The following is a 19,425-nucleotide window of genomic DNA, read 5'->3' as shown; positions in this document are numbered from 1 at the left end:
GTTGGATGGGGCTTGGAGCAGCCTGGGACAGGGGGAGGTGTCCCTGTGCTTGGAACAAGGTGATTTTGAAGGTCCTTCCAATCCAACCCAACCCAACCCAACCCAAGCCATCCTCTGTTTCTATTCTCTGAGTGCAGCCTCCCAGCAGAGTACACTGTGTTATGGAAAATTAAATCTGCCTCTTTCCCTCCCAAATTTTTCTGCTGAAAATCAGTGAAGGAACATCCTCCCCTGTGCCCAGGGCTGCTCAAGGGTCAGCACTGGTGCAGTGGATTCTCACACTTTAACAGGTGTTCCCATTTTAGGAAAAGAGTTGAAGTTTCACCCCTGATCTTCTAAGGAAGAAGAACCAGAAACTTCCATGTTTCTCTCACTGTAATTGTCCCAGTGCCAGGACAAAGGCACCTGTTGGACCCTTGAGCTGTTCCCCAAGGAATGTCCCTGTTTTCTATTGGGCATAAAGCCCAAAATCCCTCCTAGATCATTAAATACTTAAGAGAGAGCAGAGAGATTCTCAGGGTGTCTCAGCAGGTGCCAGGGACCTCCCTGCACTGTGCACAGCTTTTATTCTTTTGTTCTGTATTGTTTGTTATTTTTTCCTTAATTAAACCATTTTGCTTTTTCAAAACACCTCTGATGAACCACCTCACTAATTTTTATAAACCATTTCTGGGAGACTGCTGGAAGCCCTCAGGGTGTGATGCACCTTCATGGGGCTAAAACCACTCTGGCCCTGCACAGAAACTCCTCACAGCACCACAAGAGCCCTTTTGGCCCCAAAATCTCCACCAGGCTCAGAAACCAGACACGAGACAAACAGTAAAACAAGCACAGCAACGTGGGCACCTCATCCAGTGGACAAGTTCAAATGGGGTCTCCAATATCTGGCACCAGAGCAATAATTACCCTGCTCTCAACAGCCCCATTGAACCCAACAGGGCTGGCCCCATAATTGCCCACAAGAGTCTCTGGGGGACAGTTGCAAACACCCATTACAATCATCCCCACAGAAGTGAGTGGTGCTGGCAGCAGCACAAATCACCTCCTGCCAGTGCAGCTTGCAGGGCTGTTAGGGGAGAAATCCTGCTGCTGACAATAAAGGAGCTGCTCGCTGCACTTAGAGGTTTTTTTTTTATTATTTGTTTCTCCTTAATTACACTAATTTCCAGACAACACTGATGGCAGCCCCAGCAGCATTTGTTCGCTCAGCAAAGCGTCTCTTGATGCCAGGTCAGGCTTAAAAATAGACTCCTATGTGTTGTGGAGCTCAGTTTGGAGATGATTTCTTGTCTAGAGCGTGAGTGATTACATGGATGAATTTATCTTACAGCTCTCCAGCTTGCTTTTCCCTTCCCAACCCACTAAAACCTCATCTGTAATCACACAGTAGATTGCAGCAGGCCATCAGTTTGGAAAATAATCTGTTCGTGCTGTTGAGCATCAGGGTTTTATAAATGTTATATCCCAACCAAAACTTCTGCTGAGCTCCTTCACACCCACCAGCACAGTTTGGGTTGCTCCTGGAAGGGCAAAATTCAAGTTTTCAGCAAGGTGGATTCTCACAGTCAGAAATAAAATGAAATTTAAGACGTTAAAGCCCTTTGAGGAGCTGAGAAGAGGTGAAAGTGCCTCCACAGCCACAGCTAAATGGTCTGTGAGGTCACTGTGCTGTGACTTAAATTTAATTAAGAGGTGCTTCCACGGGGACAAAGAAAAAAGGCTTCTGAGGTAAATGCAGCGTTCAGAGGGCAGGGAGCCAGGAGCTGGCAGCAGCAGCAGATCAAAGCCTTATCCCAAACTTCAGCCTCTCCTCCTCCAAGCAGCTGTCAAGTGTCTCTTGTACACCCAGCACAGCCAGGAGAGCTCTGCAAGAGGAGTTTACAGCAAACAGGTGGGTGCTGCAGCCCCACACAGCACTGCAGGGACACAACAGACACAGCAGCTCTCACAGGGAAATTAAACACCCAGCCCAGGGCTGGGGAAAGGTGTTGAACATCTTCCAGAGAGCCCCTGCAGCAGCGAGGGCTGAGCAGAGCAGAGGTTGTGCCTCTCTGGCTCTCCAGGATGAGGTTAAAGCTCGTCCCTGGGATTAATAGTGCTGGGAAAATTCAAGAGCTGCTCAGGCACAGGCAAAATGATCCCAGATTGATGCTTTTTCTGTGCCTGATTCATGCCACCCTCCACCTTTTTATGTGTTTCCTAAAGGCTGAAAGATCTCAACCTGTTGCTGTTTCTGTGCCTGATTTTGTGCCACCTCCAACTTTTTTGAGTGTTTCCTAAAGGCCAAAATATCTCAGCCTGTTGCTGTTCCTCTGCTTGATTTTGTTCCACCCTCCACCTTTTTGTGTTTCCTAAAGGCTGAAAAATCCCAGCCTCTTGCTGTTCCTGGGCCTGATTTTGTGCCACCTTCCACCTTTTTTGTGTGTTTCCTAAAGGCTGAAATATCCCAAGCTGTTGGTTTTCCTTTTTGTGCTTCCTAAAGACCAAAATAATCCCAGCCTGTTGCTGTTCCTGACTCGTACCACTCTACCCTTTTTGTGTTTCCTAAAGGCCAAAAATCCCAGCCTGTTGCTTTTCCTGTGCCTGATTTTGTGCCACTCTCCACCTTTTTTGTGTGTTTTCTAGCACAGCTCTGCTGTGACCAAGCATTTGATAATTGAAACGTTGCCCATGGATCAGCACCATCTTTATGGGTTGTTGTGGAATTGTCTTTCACTCAACCATTGTATTCCAATTTCAGAGGGTAATAAAAATAAGGAAGAATCCTAAAAAACCCTCCTGAAGAAACATAAATGTGCTCTGGGCTCCAGTAACACATCCAGCATCACACCCTGGTATTAGATTTTAAAATCTAACCGGGTTTAGGACTAAATTCAGCTTGAGGCTTTGCCATTGATGCTGAGTCAGAGCCTGCCAGCCCTCCCTCACTTCTCCCCAAGTGTCAGGACATGTACAGGAGATTATACAGATAATTTACACCAAAAGCAGGGCAGCACTTGCTTTATAAAACCTGCAGGGAGCTCTCTGGAGAGCAAAGCCTGCTTTTATCTGGGCAAACAGCACTTGCAGCAGCACAAACATCTTCTCAGGTAGCCCCTAATCTGACAGGGGATTACAGGAGCTGCTGATTTGCTTTGCTTTGTTTTGTTTTGTTGGGTTTTTTTTTTGCCTCTCTCCAGTTCCTACCTCGGAGTTACTCCACAGAATGCACAGCAGTTCATAAATGATTGATGGCCACGCTCAGCCCTGCAGAGCAAAGCACCAAACTGAATTATGCTGCTGGTTTTAAAAGAGCAAAGAAAACTCCTACAAATACCCTGATCCCTCTGAATCACTTTTAATGTCAGAAATTTATTCTCAGCAGCCTGAAAAGGCTCAGATGTTGATGAAAGGCAGGGATTTTTAAATACCTACACATCTCTAACTGACTCTGTGCTGCAGGATTTCCCCTGAGTGGTGTCTGGAGATGAAAGTTTTTCTTCATAAGGAACACGTAACCAAACAGGATCTGTGTTAACAGGTCCTGGGGATGAGGAGCAGAAGGGAACACACAGAAATGGGAATTAAATCAGAAGTATAAATTGAACAGCACCATGAATATGCCCCATAATGAATCCATCCCATAATGAATCCCATCCCAGCCTGGGATTCACACACCTGGGAGCTTCAGGGGAGGGGTGTGAGAAGGGGCAGCTCCTGTCAGTGCTGCCACAGTCAGGGAGTGTCCTGGGTTGTGGTGTAGGATGTGCACAAAGTGTTTATTCCATCCCCATCCCCATGAGCTGTTGGAACCAGGTGGGGCAGTGTTTTCCCAGGCCCCTCCTTTGGGCTCTTCTGCTCATGGCCCATCAATGCCTTGCCCAGGACTCACAGGGAACTCCCTCCAGGAGCTCTCTCTGTTTAATGGGCCATCAAGGAGCCACTGCACGACTCCTCATCCCATTGGGAGATGCTCCCAATGCCCAGGGGGAGGAGCCAAGCATTCCCACCTGGAGAGAATCTGGGATTTGGGACAGGACAAGCAGCCCTGAGCCACTGGATTCCCAGAGGAGCAGAGCTCCCAGACCTTTCTGTGGGATCACTGCTTCAGGAAGAGCCCCTCACCTGGACTGCTCCCACCACCCTGCTCAGGGTGTGTTCTGACTCTGTCACTGCTCCTTTGTGTTATTGCATTGATTTTATTTTACCTTTTTCCTTTCTTATTAAATTGTATTTCTGGCTTGGAGCCTGTCACTCGTTTTGCTTTCAAACCACGACAGGGAGGAATTTAATTCCAGCTTTTTCAAGTCAAAAACAACCCACTGCAGCATGAGTGAAAACATGAGCGGTACCAAAGTTTGTGCTACCAGGTGGAAAGAGCATTTTTTTATCAAAAAATAAACATTTTTTTAATATAAAAAAGAACATTTATATATATAAAAAAGGTTGGGCTCTTCTTCCACAAAACCAAAGACCCTAAAGTTAACAAAAGGAAGCTGATCTGGCAGTTTTAAGTCAAGACCATGTTGACTAAAACTAGGCTGGAATTCCACCCCTGGAGCTGCGTGTTGTTGGAATGAAATCATCAGTCAGGAATTCATCCTCCAGTAGTTCAGAATGTTTGGTTTCAAAGGGAAAGAAGAGAATTTTTGTGGGTAAAGGAAAGGTTCTGGACAGAGAAGGGCAGAAAGGAGACTCCAGGGAAGATTTGCTGACAGAACAACACCCAGAGTTATGGGATTGGAGTGGAACTGCAGGAAAAGGGTAAAAAGCTGGCCTGTCATTCCTTTCTAGCTCAGCTAACAAGCAATTTGTGACTTTCCATATGAAGCTATTTCGAAAATGTGAAGTTTCTTTAACACAACAATCTATTCTAAAGGTGAAAAACAAACCTGGAACAACAAGGGATTTGTTCCAGGAGAATCAGTAAATAAAATACATAAACAATCCCAGAATAGGTAGAATTAATAGACAAGTAAAATACCTTTTACTAACCAATAAAATAATTAACAAGGAAGTTGTGGAGCAATTAAAGTCACCCACAAGGTTTGTAAAAACTGTATAAAAGACAGCATGGGGCCATGATAAAGAGAGACTTATAAAAACTTTTACTCTGTGTGCTGTGACATCTCAACAGCAACAAGACACAGCCTTGGGGATGAGGGAGGAGGGAAAACAGGGATCTCAATCTGCTCCAGAGGATTTTAGGGCAGAGGAGGCACATACAGAGGTAGAATGAGGCTGTTTTACACCACAAGGACACAGACTCTGAGATTCAGGAGGCTGAAAATGACTCCTTTATTTCTGGGATGTGTCTCCCTTTTATCCCATTTCACACAGACCAATTGGATTGGTGACACAAAGACAAACCTCTTCACTCCCATTGGTCAGAGCAGAGGGACAGCAAGGAGAAGTCCCTCCTGGGGAAAGGAATGAAGAACAAAGTTACAGTTACAAAAACATTTCTCTTGTTTACAAAAAAAAAAATTCTGGGAAAAGAATTTTGAAAAAAACAAAACGTCTCAGGCACAAACCAGGGCTACAGTGGAGCACTGAGTGATGAGACATAAAGAAATCATTCCTGCTCCTGAGGGCAGCACAGCTCTCCTGTGCTCCCAGTTGTCAAATCTCACCTTTTCCTGAGGCTTCACCTCATCTGGAGCTGCTCCCATTATTGAAATTGAGGCTGAAAATAAAGAGATTAAAGCTCTGATGGGGAATGGATGGGTGACATTTCCTGGGGCTGCCGGGGATGCTCTACAGAAAGCGTCACAAGAGGAGCCTGGGCACACAAAACCTCCCAATTAACGGAGCACAGGAGTAATTGCAAGAACAAAGCCATGCAGGAGTCTGGGCCATGACTTTCCCCTTTCATTAACAAACCAAATGAAAGCTGCCTCAGAAGAAACAGGGACATAACTGTCGAGCAATTTTGAAAAGAAGAGTTGGTGGAATTGAATAGAACTTCAAAAGATAAAATAAAAAATAATTTAAAAGGCCCTTATTATTGTAGCAGAGAGAAGAAAGTGTTGGGTCCATGGGAGTGCCCAGGATTGTGTGGAAGCAAAGGGAAAATAAAGGCACAGAGCTAATAAAGGCAAATGATCAAAAACTGTGACTGCCCTTGTTGGGGACAAAGCTTTTCCCCACTTTGCTCCAAACACAGCAGCATCAATCCCATCCATGAAACCACCACAAACCCCAGGCTGGGCCCTTCAAAGGCTCCAGCTGGGGAGCCAAATTGAGCCCCTACAGGGTGACAATTATCCCCAGAGAGCCCTGCTCCAGTCCTGCAGTGACACCTCCCAGTGAGGGATTTGATCTCTTGCCATATGGGCAGAACCAGTGGAGGCACAGCTGTAGCCCTGGTTTGTGCCTGAGGTGTTTTGGTTTTCTGAAATTTCTTTTCCCCAAGGAATTTTCTGTAAACCGGAGAAATGTTTTTGTAGCTGTACCTTTGTTCTTCATTCCTTTCCCCAGGAGGGACTTCTCCTTGCTGTCCCTCTGCTCTGACCAATGGGAGTGAAGAGGTTTGTCTTTGTGTCACCAATCCAATTGGTCTGTGTGAAATGGGATAAAAGGGAGACACAGCCCAGAAATAAAGGAGTCATTTTCAGCCTTCTGAATCTGAGAGTCTGTGTCGTTGTGGTGTAAAACAGTGACACTCCCTCAGTCTTGTTGCTCTGGAGCAGCCCAAGGCCACAGCAATTTGCACGATGTTTTAAGTGACCAAAAAAAGGCCAAATTCCAACAAGGAATATGCCAAATGCAAACCCTTTTCAGCTCTGAATTGCCACAAGTCCTGCTACATTCTAATACCACTCCAAATTAATCCATTCCAGACAGAAACCCAGGCAACTTCAGCTTATTTCTGTAGGTCAGAACAGCCAGTTTACATCTAGTTTAATTTTTCTATCAATAACACAGCACTTACCTGACTGTGACCCTCAGTGCAATTTAATCAGCGTTTCTTGGTTGAAAATAGAGTTATTTTATTACCTGAGCTCTTGGGCCACCACCTTCCTGAGGAGGCAGCACTCTGCCTGCTTTCTCTGAGCAAGGACTAATCAACTACTTCATAAAAAACCCTTCTCAAGGAGCCAGCCACCAGGAGAGAAATCCTTGGAGGGGGTTTTGTTCTGTCAGCACCAGGACTTCCCTTTGTGCTTCCTTCACCCCCATGTGAGCCACAGGATAAAGCTCTGAGGGGACTGGAAGAATTCCTGGATTTATTGGAATTGATTTCAGCATTCCCTGTGTGTTCTGCTGGTTCACAGGAACCCACTGCTGCTGCTGGGGGGAGGCAGAAGGAGCTGCGATAAAGCACCTCCTGCCCCTTTTCTCACTTGGGCAGACACAAATCCCTGTCCTTAGGATTTCTCTCACCCCACTCCATAGGGAGTGTTGGCAAAACCTTTTTTTTTTTTTTTTTTTTTTTTTTTTTTTTTTGGTTTGGTTTGGTTTGGTTTGGTTTTGGTTTTGGTTTTTTATTTTTGTTTTGTTTTATGAGCTGGATTGATTTTGCAGCTTGATGTGTGGCCTGACCAGCATATGTTAATTCAGCACAAAATCCATTTTTTGGGATCCCTCTTTCCCCATGGAGAAATTGCTCACAGTCCTCAGAGCTCTTGTTAGTCTGCCCTTGATTAGCACAAATATCTGGGGCTTATGGAATTATCAAGTTTCTGACAGCCACACGTTATTTTAATGCATGTTTTAATATCAGAGCAGAAAAGAGCTTTCAGCTTGGACTAAATAAGCCTCAGTTGTGGCCTAGATAGAGAACAGGGAGAGTTTCTGTCAGGGCAAAACCTTTGATCTCAGTTTCAGGACTGTCTGACTGATTTTATGTCTCAGAAAAAAAACACTTCAGAAGCTCCATCACAAAGAAACTCTTTGACCCTGTGACTTAAAGTGCCAAAACAAGCCAAGTTATCTTACAAATGTTCTTTCTCAACACCAGTGAAAGCCAAAGCCAGGCTTTACCAGGTGGGGGAAGGTCACAGAATGGCAAGAATCAAGTTTTGAATTAAGTTTTGAATTAAATTTTGAACAGCTGCTGTTTCTAAAACCACTTGGAACATATTTTCCATCACTCATATCCTGGTATTTGCCCATTTCAGCACCAGCCCCACGGCCCAGACAGAGTCAGCCATGTGAAAAACAGAGTTCACTTTCTTGGTAAATTTTAAGAAATAGGTTTAATAATAATAAATAAGACAATTAGGAAACAGATGAAGCAAAAGGAAGTGTGGCTGGGGCCGGGTGACTCAGCATTCAGCCAAGTTCCCAAGGGAACATCTGGACTCAAAGGAATGTTTGAAAATTTCATCTGTAAAAGGTTAATCCTTAAAAACAAGGATTTTGAAGGAGTGAGTGTGTTGCTGTCTGGATTTATGCCAGGCACCCTCAGCCGAGAAACTTTTGCTTTTCTGTCTCCTATTTTTAATTTTTTTTATTAAACTTATAAATTTTTCTAAGGAAGCTAACGCCGTTTTTCACACACGGAGTAAATTTTGTTCATCTGTGGATAGAAATTGAGTTCTGGGCTGCATTTACGGCTCTGGGAGTAACAAAACCCCCGTGATGGAGAATAAGGATGCTGGAGAGCTCTGGGGAGGCTCATTTACATCAGAGCGAGGGGGAATGGCCTTGCCAGGAATGAGAATTAAAAAGGCCGGTATTGTGTGAGTTACAAAGTGCTTTTCAGGTGGGAAAATCCCAGCCAGATGAAGTTATGGGAAAAGGGGTGTAAAAAAAAGGCGTTTAAAGTGATTGTCGGGTTTTATTTCTCCTTTGAGTTGGAATGAGGGGAAGCCTCTTTGTTTGTAGATACTTTAGTTATCCTTTAGGGAGCTGGGGGTTTGTTCTGCCTGTAAAGATCCGGAGCACAGCCAGTTCTCCTGAAGAGAACCCAGGTGTTTATCTCCAGTGAGAAATCCAGGCTGGTCCCAAGACCTCTGAATTCTGCAGCCTGCTGGGAGGGAGGGATTTTGCCTGATAAATTCACATTGCACAGGCACAATTTGGATTTGTACACGTTCATTACCGGCGATTGAAGGAGAGACAGGAAGACTGACCATGATCAGAATCTGATTTTACTCAGGTTTTCTAAGAACTTATACACCATTTCAGTAATATTAATAATTTCTACTACAATAATCAAGTTAAAAAAATCATACAAACAACTCACACATTTTTCAACATCTTCATTGTAAAGAGTCAATTAATTCTTCTTCTGTAAGCAAGTTTCTAATCTCATCTTCTCATGAGCTCAGAGTTCTGTTTATCCTCACCAAAGCATCCCAGTCACCAGACTAGATATACTAATTAAATCTGTCTCACTCTCGTGAATCCCCAAAGTTCATCAGTTGGATGTCTAATTTTTTTTTGCATTGCTTTGATAATATTGAATAGTTTGGGCCTTGCCTTGGTTTGGTGAGACAGAATTTGGTTTCCCCACGGGTTCTGATAATCTGCAGGGCTTTTATTGAGGTGCCTTGACTGTGTCAGGCAGGTTATGGCAGATGGGAGGAAGATAATTCACAGGAATTCAGTGTTTGACATGAAATACAGCAGAAAATGCACTGAGTGTCCTCTGGCTGCAGAAGGAAATCGCAGCCTGAATAAACTCATCTCTTTTTTTTTTCCCTGAGAAAAAGGAGAAACTTGGAGAGTTGGGCTGGCAGTGAAAGCACCTCAAGGGAGGAATGATCCCTTGTAGAATAAGAGGCAGAGAGTGAAGATGGATCCATCAGCTTCTCTTCAAATGGAGGAGTTTGCTGCTTGTTATTTGATGGGGACATAAAAAAATGAACCAGACTGATATTCCCTGCGCTGCCATTGAAACCCTGTGAATTTATCACCACCTGTCACCTAAAATGGTGAATTAAGTGCAGAGGTGAGAGGTGGTTTTTTTCCCCGAGTGCTCCCAAGCTTCATTTAAATGGGGAATCTGAGGGTGGCTATTTACAAATGCCAATTTTCCCTGCCTGGTGAGAGAGAAACAAACTCCTTCAGGGCCTGATTTGCATCAGCCCTGACTTAGCTCCAGCCTCTGCTGCACTCTGCAGCAATTGGCTTCCTCAGCTGAAATTAGCCCTGAGTGCTCCCAGAGGGGCCAGGTCCATCTCATTCCTGAGGAACACCGAGATCCTGGGCAGGATCCTGCTGGAAAATGAGAATTCCTCTGTCCTGGAGCTGCTGGTGCAGCTGTGTCTGTGGGGAAACCACTGGGGGAGCATAAAGTGGGTTTTCCACACTGGAAAAATTGCAGCTCTCCTTGTTTATAAAATATATTGATCCGGTTTATAAAATTAATTGATGTTGTTTATAAACTATATCAGTTGTCCATAATCCTGAGTGTGCCTTGTCTCAACTGGAATTTGCTGGAGCAATCCAGGGAATCAGGGGAGCTCAGGCAGAGGCAGGAGTTGCCACCTGGCCTGGCAAGGGGCTGATCCAAACCTTTATGTGGATGTGTGGGGGTGACTGAACACCACGAGCTTCAACCTGCATTTCAGCCTTTGTGTGTATTTATCCTGGAACACCCAAATTTTTCATTATCAGTGTGGATTTGCCACTGAGGAAAATCCAGTTTTTATCCCTGAGAGCTGAATGCTGATGGGGCTGGAAGAAGAAACAGTGAATGTATCACAAGGACAACATCCTGCCAAATTCAGTATCCCTGGATCCAGCTGTGATGGGACCTTAGTGAAAATTTCTTTTTTTTTTTCTGTATATGACATTGTTCAAATATTGCAGCTGATTCGCTTTGCTGCAACTCTTGAGGGTGTTTTTGGGGAGGGATTTTTGTTTTCATGCACTTTAATATTGCCAAATCACTTGTGGATCTTGGGCTCATCACCTCATTGATGAGCCTCGCCCAAATGACTCCAATTCGAGTCCTGCAATCAGGGAAGAAGTTTAAATAAAGAGACAGGAGAGGGATGTGAAGGAATGAAATTGCCAGAAAAAAAAAGAAAAAAAAAAAAAAAAAAAAAAAAGGAAAGATTTTGAAACTCATTGAAAGCCATAAAAGTGACTGGGATGACAAGAAGTGCAGGGAAATGGACCAAAGTTTGCCCAAAAAAATCCTCATTGAAATCGCAAGATTTTATTCCCTTTCCTGAAAGGAAGGTTTGTTATCTACAATAGTCACTTAAAGGAGGAAGGTTTCTGGGCTGAATTATCTACTTTTGGCCCTTAAAAAACCCCAAAAACAACCCCCCAAAAAAAAAAAAAAAAAAAAAAAAAAAAAAAAAAGTGGAAAAGGAGTTTTTGTTGTTGTAGCATGAGCTGTCCGCGGTGCTGAAATCAGAGATCCGGAGCTCAGGGGATTGCAGGGTGTGTTCCTGCAGATTTTTATCCACAGAACAGCATCGGTGGCTGCTGGCCGGGAATGCTGCAGGAATTCCTGCCCTGGGACGTGCTGGGACATCAGGGGGATGTGACGCCTCGGAGTGGCCACCTGGAACAGAGACAGGCAGAGTTAGAGAATGAAGTGGGTGTTTATTAAAGGCCTTTAACAGCCCCACCTTGGGCAGTCAGAGACCCCAGAGGCTGCACCCAGGGTGGACCATGGGCACCAGTTTGTCACACGATTATAAATCTGGTCCATTTGCATATCAGGGGTTAATGCTGCAATTCCAGCTCCAGGTGATGGAGTCATTTACCCCAGTTTGCTTCTCCCCAATTCACTTTTGTTTATACTTTTTGAGGCCTGAGGCTGTTGGGTTGTCCTTGGGTTCCGGCCCCAGAGGGATTGTTTTGTGTGACCAAAGTGTGAGGAGTTAACTACACTTTCTATGGAGTTTAGAGTTGTGCACTAGTGCAGTACAGGATCTTAAAAATATAAAAACTAAAGAAGGCATCAAGTGTCAACTTCATCTTCCAATTTCTGATCAAACTCCAAAGACTATGTAAGTCAAAATCCAAAATAAACGTCCTTCTTTCTTTTTGCACAACTGAACAGTGTGAGTGTGGTTCTTTCATGTCCATCTGGCAACACTTTTCAACAGTTTTCTTTTTCCCAAAACAACCTTGTGTAAACAATATTCCTTTCCCATGACAACAGGTGTTGTTTGCTATTTCTGTTACTGAGCCAATGGGAGAGGTGTCAGCCCTATGGACCAATAATGTGAGTTTTTAGCACAGTGTGTTATAAAAGGGCTGAATGAATTGTAAATAAACCTTCTGATTTCTGCTGCCTCCTGACTGGGGTCAAACATCTTTATTTCGTGTCCTATTGCAACATCCTTGTTGCTGTATCTTTCTATCTCTAGGCCTGCATCTACACAGCTCTCAGAATTTTCTGCTTTTTCTATTTCCCACAGTCCTGAACAGGCTCTGCTGTCAGGCTGGCACAGCCCCTGTGCCCGAGGTGGGTGGAGGGGCTAAAAGGAAACATCTCCTCCAGCTGGAGTAAAACAATCACTTTAAAAGTGAACAGGAGTCCTCAGCACTGCCTTCCCACTGCACTTTAATTGGATTGTACAAACAGCCCATCATTTGCAATGTCTGTTTTCCTACTTGGCTTCTTTGTCTTTCAGCTCCTTTTTTTTAAATCTGGTTTTATGGAGCTGTAATGTGCTGTGATAGTTCACATCCCTTCTCCTGACCTCAGCTCATGACAGATAAATTCTTACAAGGATTTGCACGAGATGAAACCAGACAGAAATTACATTCCTCTGTGTTAACATGGCCCTTCAGTAATTGAAATTAATTTGTGGTTAAGGCTACAAGAGAATTAAAATTTTCTGGAAGTAACACGAAGGGATAGACAGCTTTGTATGAACAGAGCCTGCAATAATTATGTGTGAATGTCACAGAAGGGTTGGAGAACTTTTCTCTGTGTGGTTTCAGATTTGTGCAGTGATTTTCACGTGGCCTCTGCTGGACGATCTCAACATCAAAAGGGAAGAAAAAAAACAGTGAGGATTTCACTGTTTTTGAGGAAATGTCCATTTTTCTGCTGCGCTGGAGCACTTAAAATTTCTATTTGGGGCCTTGAATATATTACTTTTAGATCTGAAAGAATTAATTGCTGGATAATTACTGGGCTAGGCAGTGAAACACCTGAACACACTGAACGTTCCCAAGAACAAACCCTGGCAGTCATTCTCCTTGTTAGCTCGGTCAAGTGGCCACGAGGAGTTTCCAGACAAGAACAAAAACCCTGCAGATGCTCCACCTTCGTTATTATTCACACAAACCTGCTTTTCCTTCTGCTCAGCATTTCATGGTCCAATAAGCAGGACAGCACATCCTGGAAGGGAGCAGAGCCAGCCCAGCCCTCCATCCTTTACACTCGGCTGGAATTCCTATAAATAGTCAGAGCAAGGGCTCTGGATCCCTCGTTAGCATTTGGGTTTTTTCACCAGAGCTGCCTGATGTGCTCCTTGGACCTTGAAGGGTTTCTCTCAGGCTGGCTGCAGGGTGTGGGTGTGAGCATCCTTCAGGATGTGCCTAAAACTCACTGAATTATCCCAGGGAAAAATCAGTCAGAGGTTTGTGGGTGTCCCTGCCCTGCACAGCAGGGCAATTAAGAGTGAAAAAGAAAGTGCCCTAAATAAATAATAATAAAAAATAATCAAAGAAAAAGCACAAATATGGGTTTTACCCACACCTCTGAGGGTCCAGCCCGGCAGAGACATGGCAAAAATTAATTAGAGAGATGGCATGATTGAGTGTGTCTTGAAAAATCAAAGAGGTTTTAATAAATAAAGAAAATAATAAGAAAAAAAGGCAAAGCCAAGCACAGCACAGAGACAAGTCTCCTACTTGCTACAACACCTCAAAAAGCCTGGAGTTTCTTTGTTCTCTCTCTTTAGCACTGAACAGCCCAGGTGGGCTTTTTGCCCCTTGGCCCAATGAGATGAACAACAGACCTTGAGTTACATTCCTGGAGTCCAATCCATGCTCCTGTGCTGCCTCTGAGCCAATTACAATGAGAAATCCACAGAACTTTCCAGTTAAACTTCCTAAAATGTCTAAAGATAAACTGAAACTCTTTCTCTCTTGGGAAGCACCTGCTGGAGGTGTGGGGTGCATTACCACACATGAAATTAAATCAGGTATCATGTTCAAATCTTATTTTGTCTTCAGCAATTCAGCCTTACTGGGTTTACTTTGGTCAATCAACCAAAGACTAAAGTTTGGAGATCAGCAGCATTGTAGAATTTCTCTGCTAGTTGATAGTTCAAGGGAAATATGGGGCTCAATTGAATGTTTTGCTTATGTTTGTTGGGGTTTTTTTTTGCTTGCTTGCTTTTAGTAATTTACTTGTTTTCAGTAGTGCAAATTTGCCAGTTAGACAACCTAAACCAAATGTCTAGGTGGTTTTAGTTAATGCACCAGGTTTAGATAAATCTGTCTTCCCAATACAACCCCAGAGATGACACCTTCCACCAGTGCCAGTGGATGCCTGGCCAGGTCCAGGAGGAATTGACAGAACCATTCAAGGTGCACTCACAGGATCAGCCTCATGGGATCTTTGGTCCCCAGCATAGGACAGGTGGGTTTCTCACCTTCCCAAGGCATCTCATGAACTAAAAAATTAGACATCTTTGGTTTTGTAAACACAATCTTTTCATGCCAAATCTTAAATCTAAGTTTCACCCTGTGAGATTACTTAAACTACTCAAACTACACCCCCACCGCCCCTGTGCCATCACTCAATCTCAGGAGTCTGTCCCAAAGTCTCAGGTCAAACATGATGTTTGCCTGAGGGTCAGCACCCCTCAGCTCAAAAAGCCTGAAATTTTCAACCTCCAGGGTTCCAACATCAGGAACAAACCATTCAAAAGGGTTTATAAAAATATACATAAAGGAAAATGCACCACCACAACTCCCCAGGAAAATTTCAAGCGAGAACCAAAGAATTAGCATTGGAAATAGGCAGCAATATTTTAATATCCAGATTGCAGGAGGAGCAGGTTTTTTTTCCTCCAGTGTGAACAATAAAATTGTGGAACTTGTGCAGATAAATCAGCAGGAGAGTGACGTTCATTTGGAAGAGGCCCAGGACCTGCCTATTTAACTATACAGGAAAAGATCAATCTTTGGTTAAAGATATTTCTCCCTACCACTCTACATACAAAATCAGATTAATTGGTGCTTTTGGGGCAGAATGGATGATCCCTCTCCAGCCTTTCAGTTTTAGGGGTGATGGAGAGTCCTGTCAGAGCTCAGGACAGGGCTGGCAAAGCTCTGCTCTGCAGCCCAAGAGAACAAAGAACAAAGATCAGCTGAAGCTGTTTCTGTGGCTGAATTTTCCTGAAGGATTGTTCAGTGCTGGCAGCAGTGCAGAAACATGAGAGTGGATTAACCTGAGCACTGAATTGTGCTGATTTTCATGCAAAGATCATAAACTACCCAGAGGTGAACTGGCAATGTGTGATGCTGTACCCCTGGGTCTGTGGGGAAAAAAAAAAAAAAAAAAAAAACAAAAAAAAAAAAAAAACCAAAAAAAAAAAAAAAAAAAAAAACAACAGCAAACACTGATGGCATTTCTTGGTTTGAAGGCAGTGTCAGGGCTGCAATGGAAGAATGATTTGGTCTCAAGTTTCTGCTGTTGGACAAAAATACTTTGGAAAAAAGTAAAATAAAATAATGCCTTAGGTGAGGACAGGCTGGAGGTGTCCAGTTGTGAGGTCTGGTTTAGGAGTTGAGGGCCTGGTGAAAAGGCAAATCTCTTTTCCCTCCTTAAATGATGCATAAACTGCTCCCACAGACTCAATCCATGCCATAAATCACTGTGTTCTAAAGCCATTTACTGGAGATGACGGGTGACCTGTGTGTGCTCCAAACTTCCTCCCTGGATTGGGAAACACTCAAACCTCCCAGCTTTCAGCCAGGAAAGGATTCATTCCATTTCGAGTACCCCTGACAGGCTGACAAGTGCTCGGTGCTTTTATATCAGCTTATGGACAAACATTCTGTGCAATTCAGCTGCTGGAAGGACTCAGAGCTCTCTAGAACTGCATTTTTCCTCGAGCTGATAAAGCAATAACATATTTAAGTGGAATTGCTGCCCACGAACAAGCAGAGAGCAGCAAAGCTGGTTGTTGCAGGAGCAGGACTCTGCTGCCTTCCCCCAGGATGAGCCCCTGGCAGGGTGAAAATGCTTTCCTACCCTCTGGCCTCGCTGTCCAGCTGCTGCACTTGGGAAAAAGAGGAAAAAACACAGCTGGTTTTCGCACCAGGCCTTTTTGTCCTCCTGTGGACCTGATATTGCTGGGTCTGAGAGATTTCAGCCTGCCAGGAGCTGTGAACTTTTTCCCCAAGGAAAAATTTCTCAAGAAAGCTTCTTCTCAAAACAATCCTGGCAAACAACTCTCCTTTCTCAGAACAATCTTTCTCCAGGTGGTGTTTTGCTGTTTCTCTGGTTTAACCCATGGGATCAGAGAGGTGTCGTTCCTATTCCCCAACCATGTTCAGTCTGGATGGGAACACCTTATAAAAAGTAGTAAGAATTTGGCCAATAAAAGCCTTTTTCCGGTGCTCTTTGCCTTCTGAAATGTTTGGAGTCTTTCTTTCATGTTCTACAGCAACAGTCTTCCCTCAGGATGAACCCCTGGCAGTGTGATGACTCTGTTTTACACCACAACGACACAGACTCTGAGATTCAGAAGGCTGAAAATGACTCCTTTATTTCTGGGATGTGTCTCCCTTTTATCCCATTTCACACAGACCAATTGGATTGGTGACACAAAGACAAACCTCTTCACTCCCATTGGTCAGAGCAGAGGGACAGCAAGGAGAAGTCCCTCCTGGGGAAAGGAATGAATAACAAAGTTACAGCTGCAAAAACATTTCTCCTGTTTACAGAAAATTCCCTGGGAAAAGAATTTCAGAAAACCAAAACATCTCAGGCACAAACCAGGGCTACAGTGTGAAAATCTTTTCCCACCCCTCTGGCTTTACTATCCAGCTGCTGCACTTGGAAAAAGAGGAGAAAATACAGCTGGTTTTGTCACCAGGCCTTTTTCTCCTCCCTCGGAAGTGAAACAGCCCTGAGGAAACTCCCTGGGAGCTGTTCCATGACGTTCCCATGGAAACCCTGGGCTCTCCAAAGGGCACAAGCTGTGGGTGCCTCGGGGTAATTGTGTTCACATATTCCTGAGCATCATCCTGGGGCACCAGCGGGTCCCTGGCACTGGTTGCCTTGGCGATGGTGTTTTCCAGCTCGTGGGCAGCCACGGGCAGGTTTGCAGTGCCCAGCAGAGATTTCTGCACCCCTTGGAGCATCTGCTGAAATCCTGGGGCCAGGAGTTCCTCTCTGAGCTGTTTCCTGCCTAATGGAAGTGCTCAGTGCCAGCAGAAGACCTGGATGTGTTTGAAATTGAATCTGAAAAATTCTCTTTCTGAAAGATGACTCCATTTAAGGTGTCACTCTGTGCCCTGAAAAACGAGACACTCGATGGGAAGTTTGGTGTGGGTTGATTTGATGGTTTCTCTGCTGTCTCAAAAGGGTTAAAGCCCTTGTTTGAGTGCCTGAAACCTTATTTTGTCAAAAGTATTGACAGATACCCAATTTCCCTTGATATGCAACAAATCTCTTCTCTTTTGATTCAATAAGTTGCTTTTAGTCTGTTGGTTTTCCTCTGCTGGAGTTGTTGTGGCTTTATGGGGCACCATAACAACAACAAAAAAAAGCAGCAGCAAAGACTTTTTCAGCTCACAGGGAGTTTGACAAAAACTCTGCTGTATTTGTAGGGTTTCTGTATAAAGGGTAACATCCAGTAAAATAAAAATAAATGGATGCTTGCTCTGAGTGCACCGGAGTGGAGGAGGAGAAGGGGAAAGGACATTTCTTTCCCCTGAAACTGCAGCAATAATTTAGGGAGGCAGAGAGCATTGCTCAAGGTTTTCTGAGCTGGCGTCTTCATTTTAATGGCTAAGGGCAGTCTGGGGTTTCTTATTCCATTTTTTTTCAGCCTGTTTGAGGGTGATGCCTTTTCCTCACCAGAACATCCTCCCGTTTCATGCTGAGTTCTCAGGGGAAGGAAAAGTGGGAGAGAGGGAGGTCATAAAATCCTAAACCTTCAGAACTTTTTTGGCTGTTTGATTTGGAGGCAACTCCAGGTGACAGAGCTCCCGTGGCTGCTCTAAGACAGCACTGATCATTCTGAGGCAGGAGTGAAAGGAGGGAAAGTTTGTCTTTCCAAACAAACTCTGGGGCTGCAGGGAGATAAAACCAGCCCTGAGAGAGAAAGGAAACAATGGGAAAGATCCCATTGAGTGATGAAAGGAATGAGAGATTTGTCTTCACAAACTGAGAGTCTGCTGATAAATAAAAGTGGATATTGAGAGATGAAAGGAACAATGGGAAGAACAATAGGAATTGCATTGATTGACACAAGGAAAAAGGAAAAGGGGGGGTCACATTAGGAGGGGTCTGTATTAGATGATCTGGACCTCTCAAGTACTTCAGCCAGTGGGGAAAGAGAGAGGGAAATGTGGCTGGAAATTGGGATAAAAAGGAGGCTGAATCATCTAAAAATGTGAGAAACCCCAGGGGAAATGCCCCATGGCCTCTCTCTTCATTGGAATAAATTTCCAGGACTCCTCTGTGTCCTTTTTGGACACAAACCTCTGGTGTTTGTGGGTTAATTCCCCTGACACCCGACACTCTGTGAAGAGCTGAAATAGTTTTGTGTGTTGGACTCGAGGTGGGGTTCAATTTCTGTGAATTAGAAGCTCCCTCAGGGCTGAATAACTTTTTTTTCCTTCCTTACATGAAGAGAGAATCTGTTATCAGTGGGAGCTGAGAGGCAGCTTCAGTATCTTATGCACAGACTGGGAATTGCTGCATCAAACTCCTCTGTGCTGAAACCTCCCTCCGGTTCTCCCCTGCTGAGGGCCAGGAGGGGGGATCTGTTTGGGTCCTGGCTGGGAATATCCTGTTCCCAAATCTCAGTGGAGCCTCTTGCTCGTGTTCCCTTTCTGCAGGAAAAGAAACCAAACTCTTACAGGAGTATTTCTAAATTAAAATATTATTTTTGAATGCTCTTCCACCCTGAACTAGTAATGCCTAAAGCAACACAGTCCGAGGAGAATGTTTGTGTTCAATGTGGGTCTTTTCACAAAACCTCATTGCAGCCACCTCTAAAAAATGGGATTTTAAGTTCTCTGGCTTTCCTGATGCTCATGAAGAGCCTGAGGGAGTTTTGAGGGGCTCCTATTCCTCATTAAAGAGCTACACGAGATGTCATCTCTCACCTCAAAGCTCCCCAAGACCTGCTGTGAAACACTTTTGTACCAGATAGAACCTACTAATGAACCTACTAAAGAACCTACTAAAAACTTAGAACATACTAAATGCAGCTGTTAATGATGACCTTTGCTGACAGAAATGGAAAATCAGACCCTGATTCTGAGTTTGCTCCTGCAGAGCCTGATGCCCTCAGTTTTAGCTTTTCGTGTTTTCCATTCTGCACTGCA

This window comes from Zosterops lateralis (assembly GCF_965231275.1).
Source record: "Zosterops lateralis genome assembly, chromosome: 25".
NCBI lineage: Eukaryota > Metazoa > Chordata > Aves > Passeriformes > Zosteropidae > Zosterops > Zosterops lateralis.
This window is presented reverse-complemented; position numbering follows the sequence as displayed.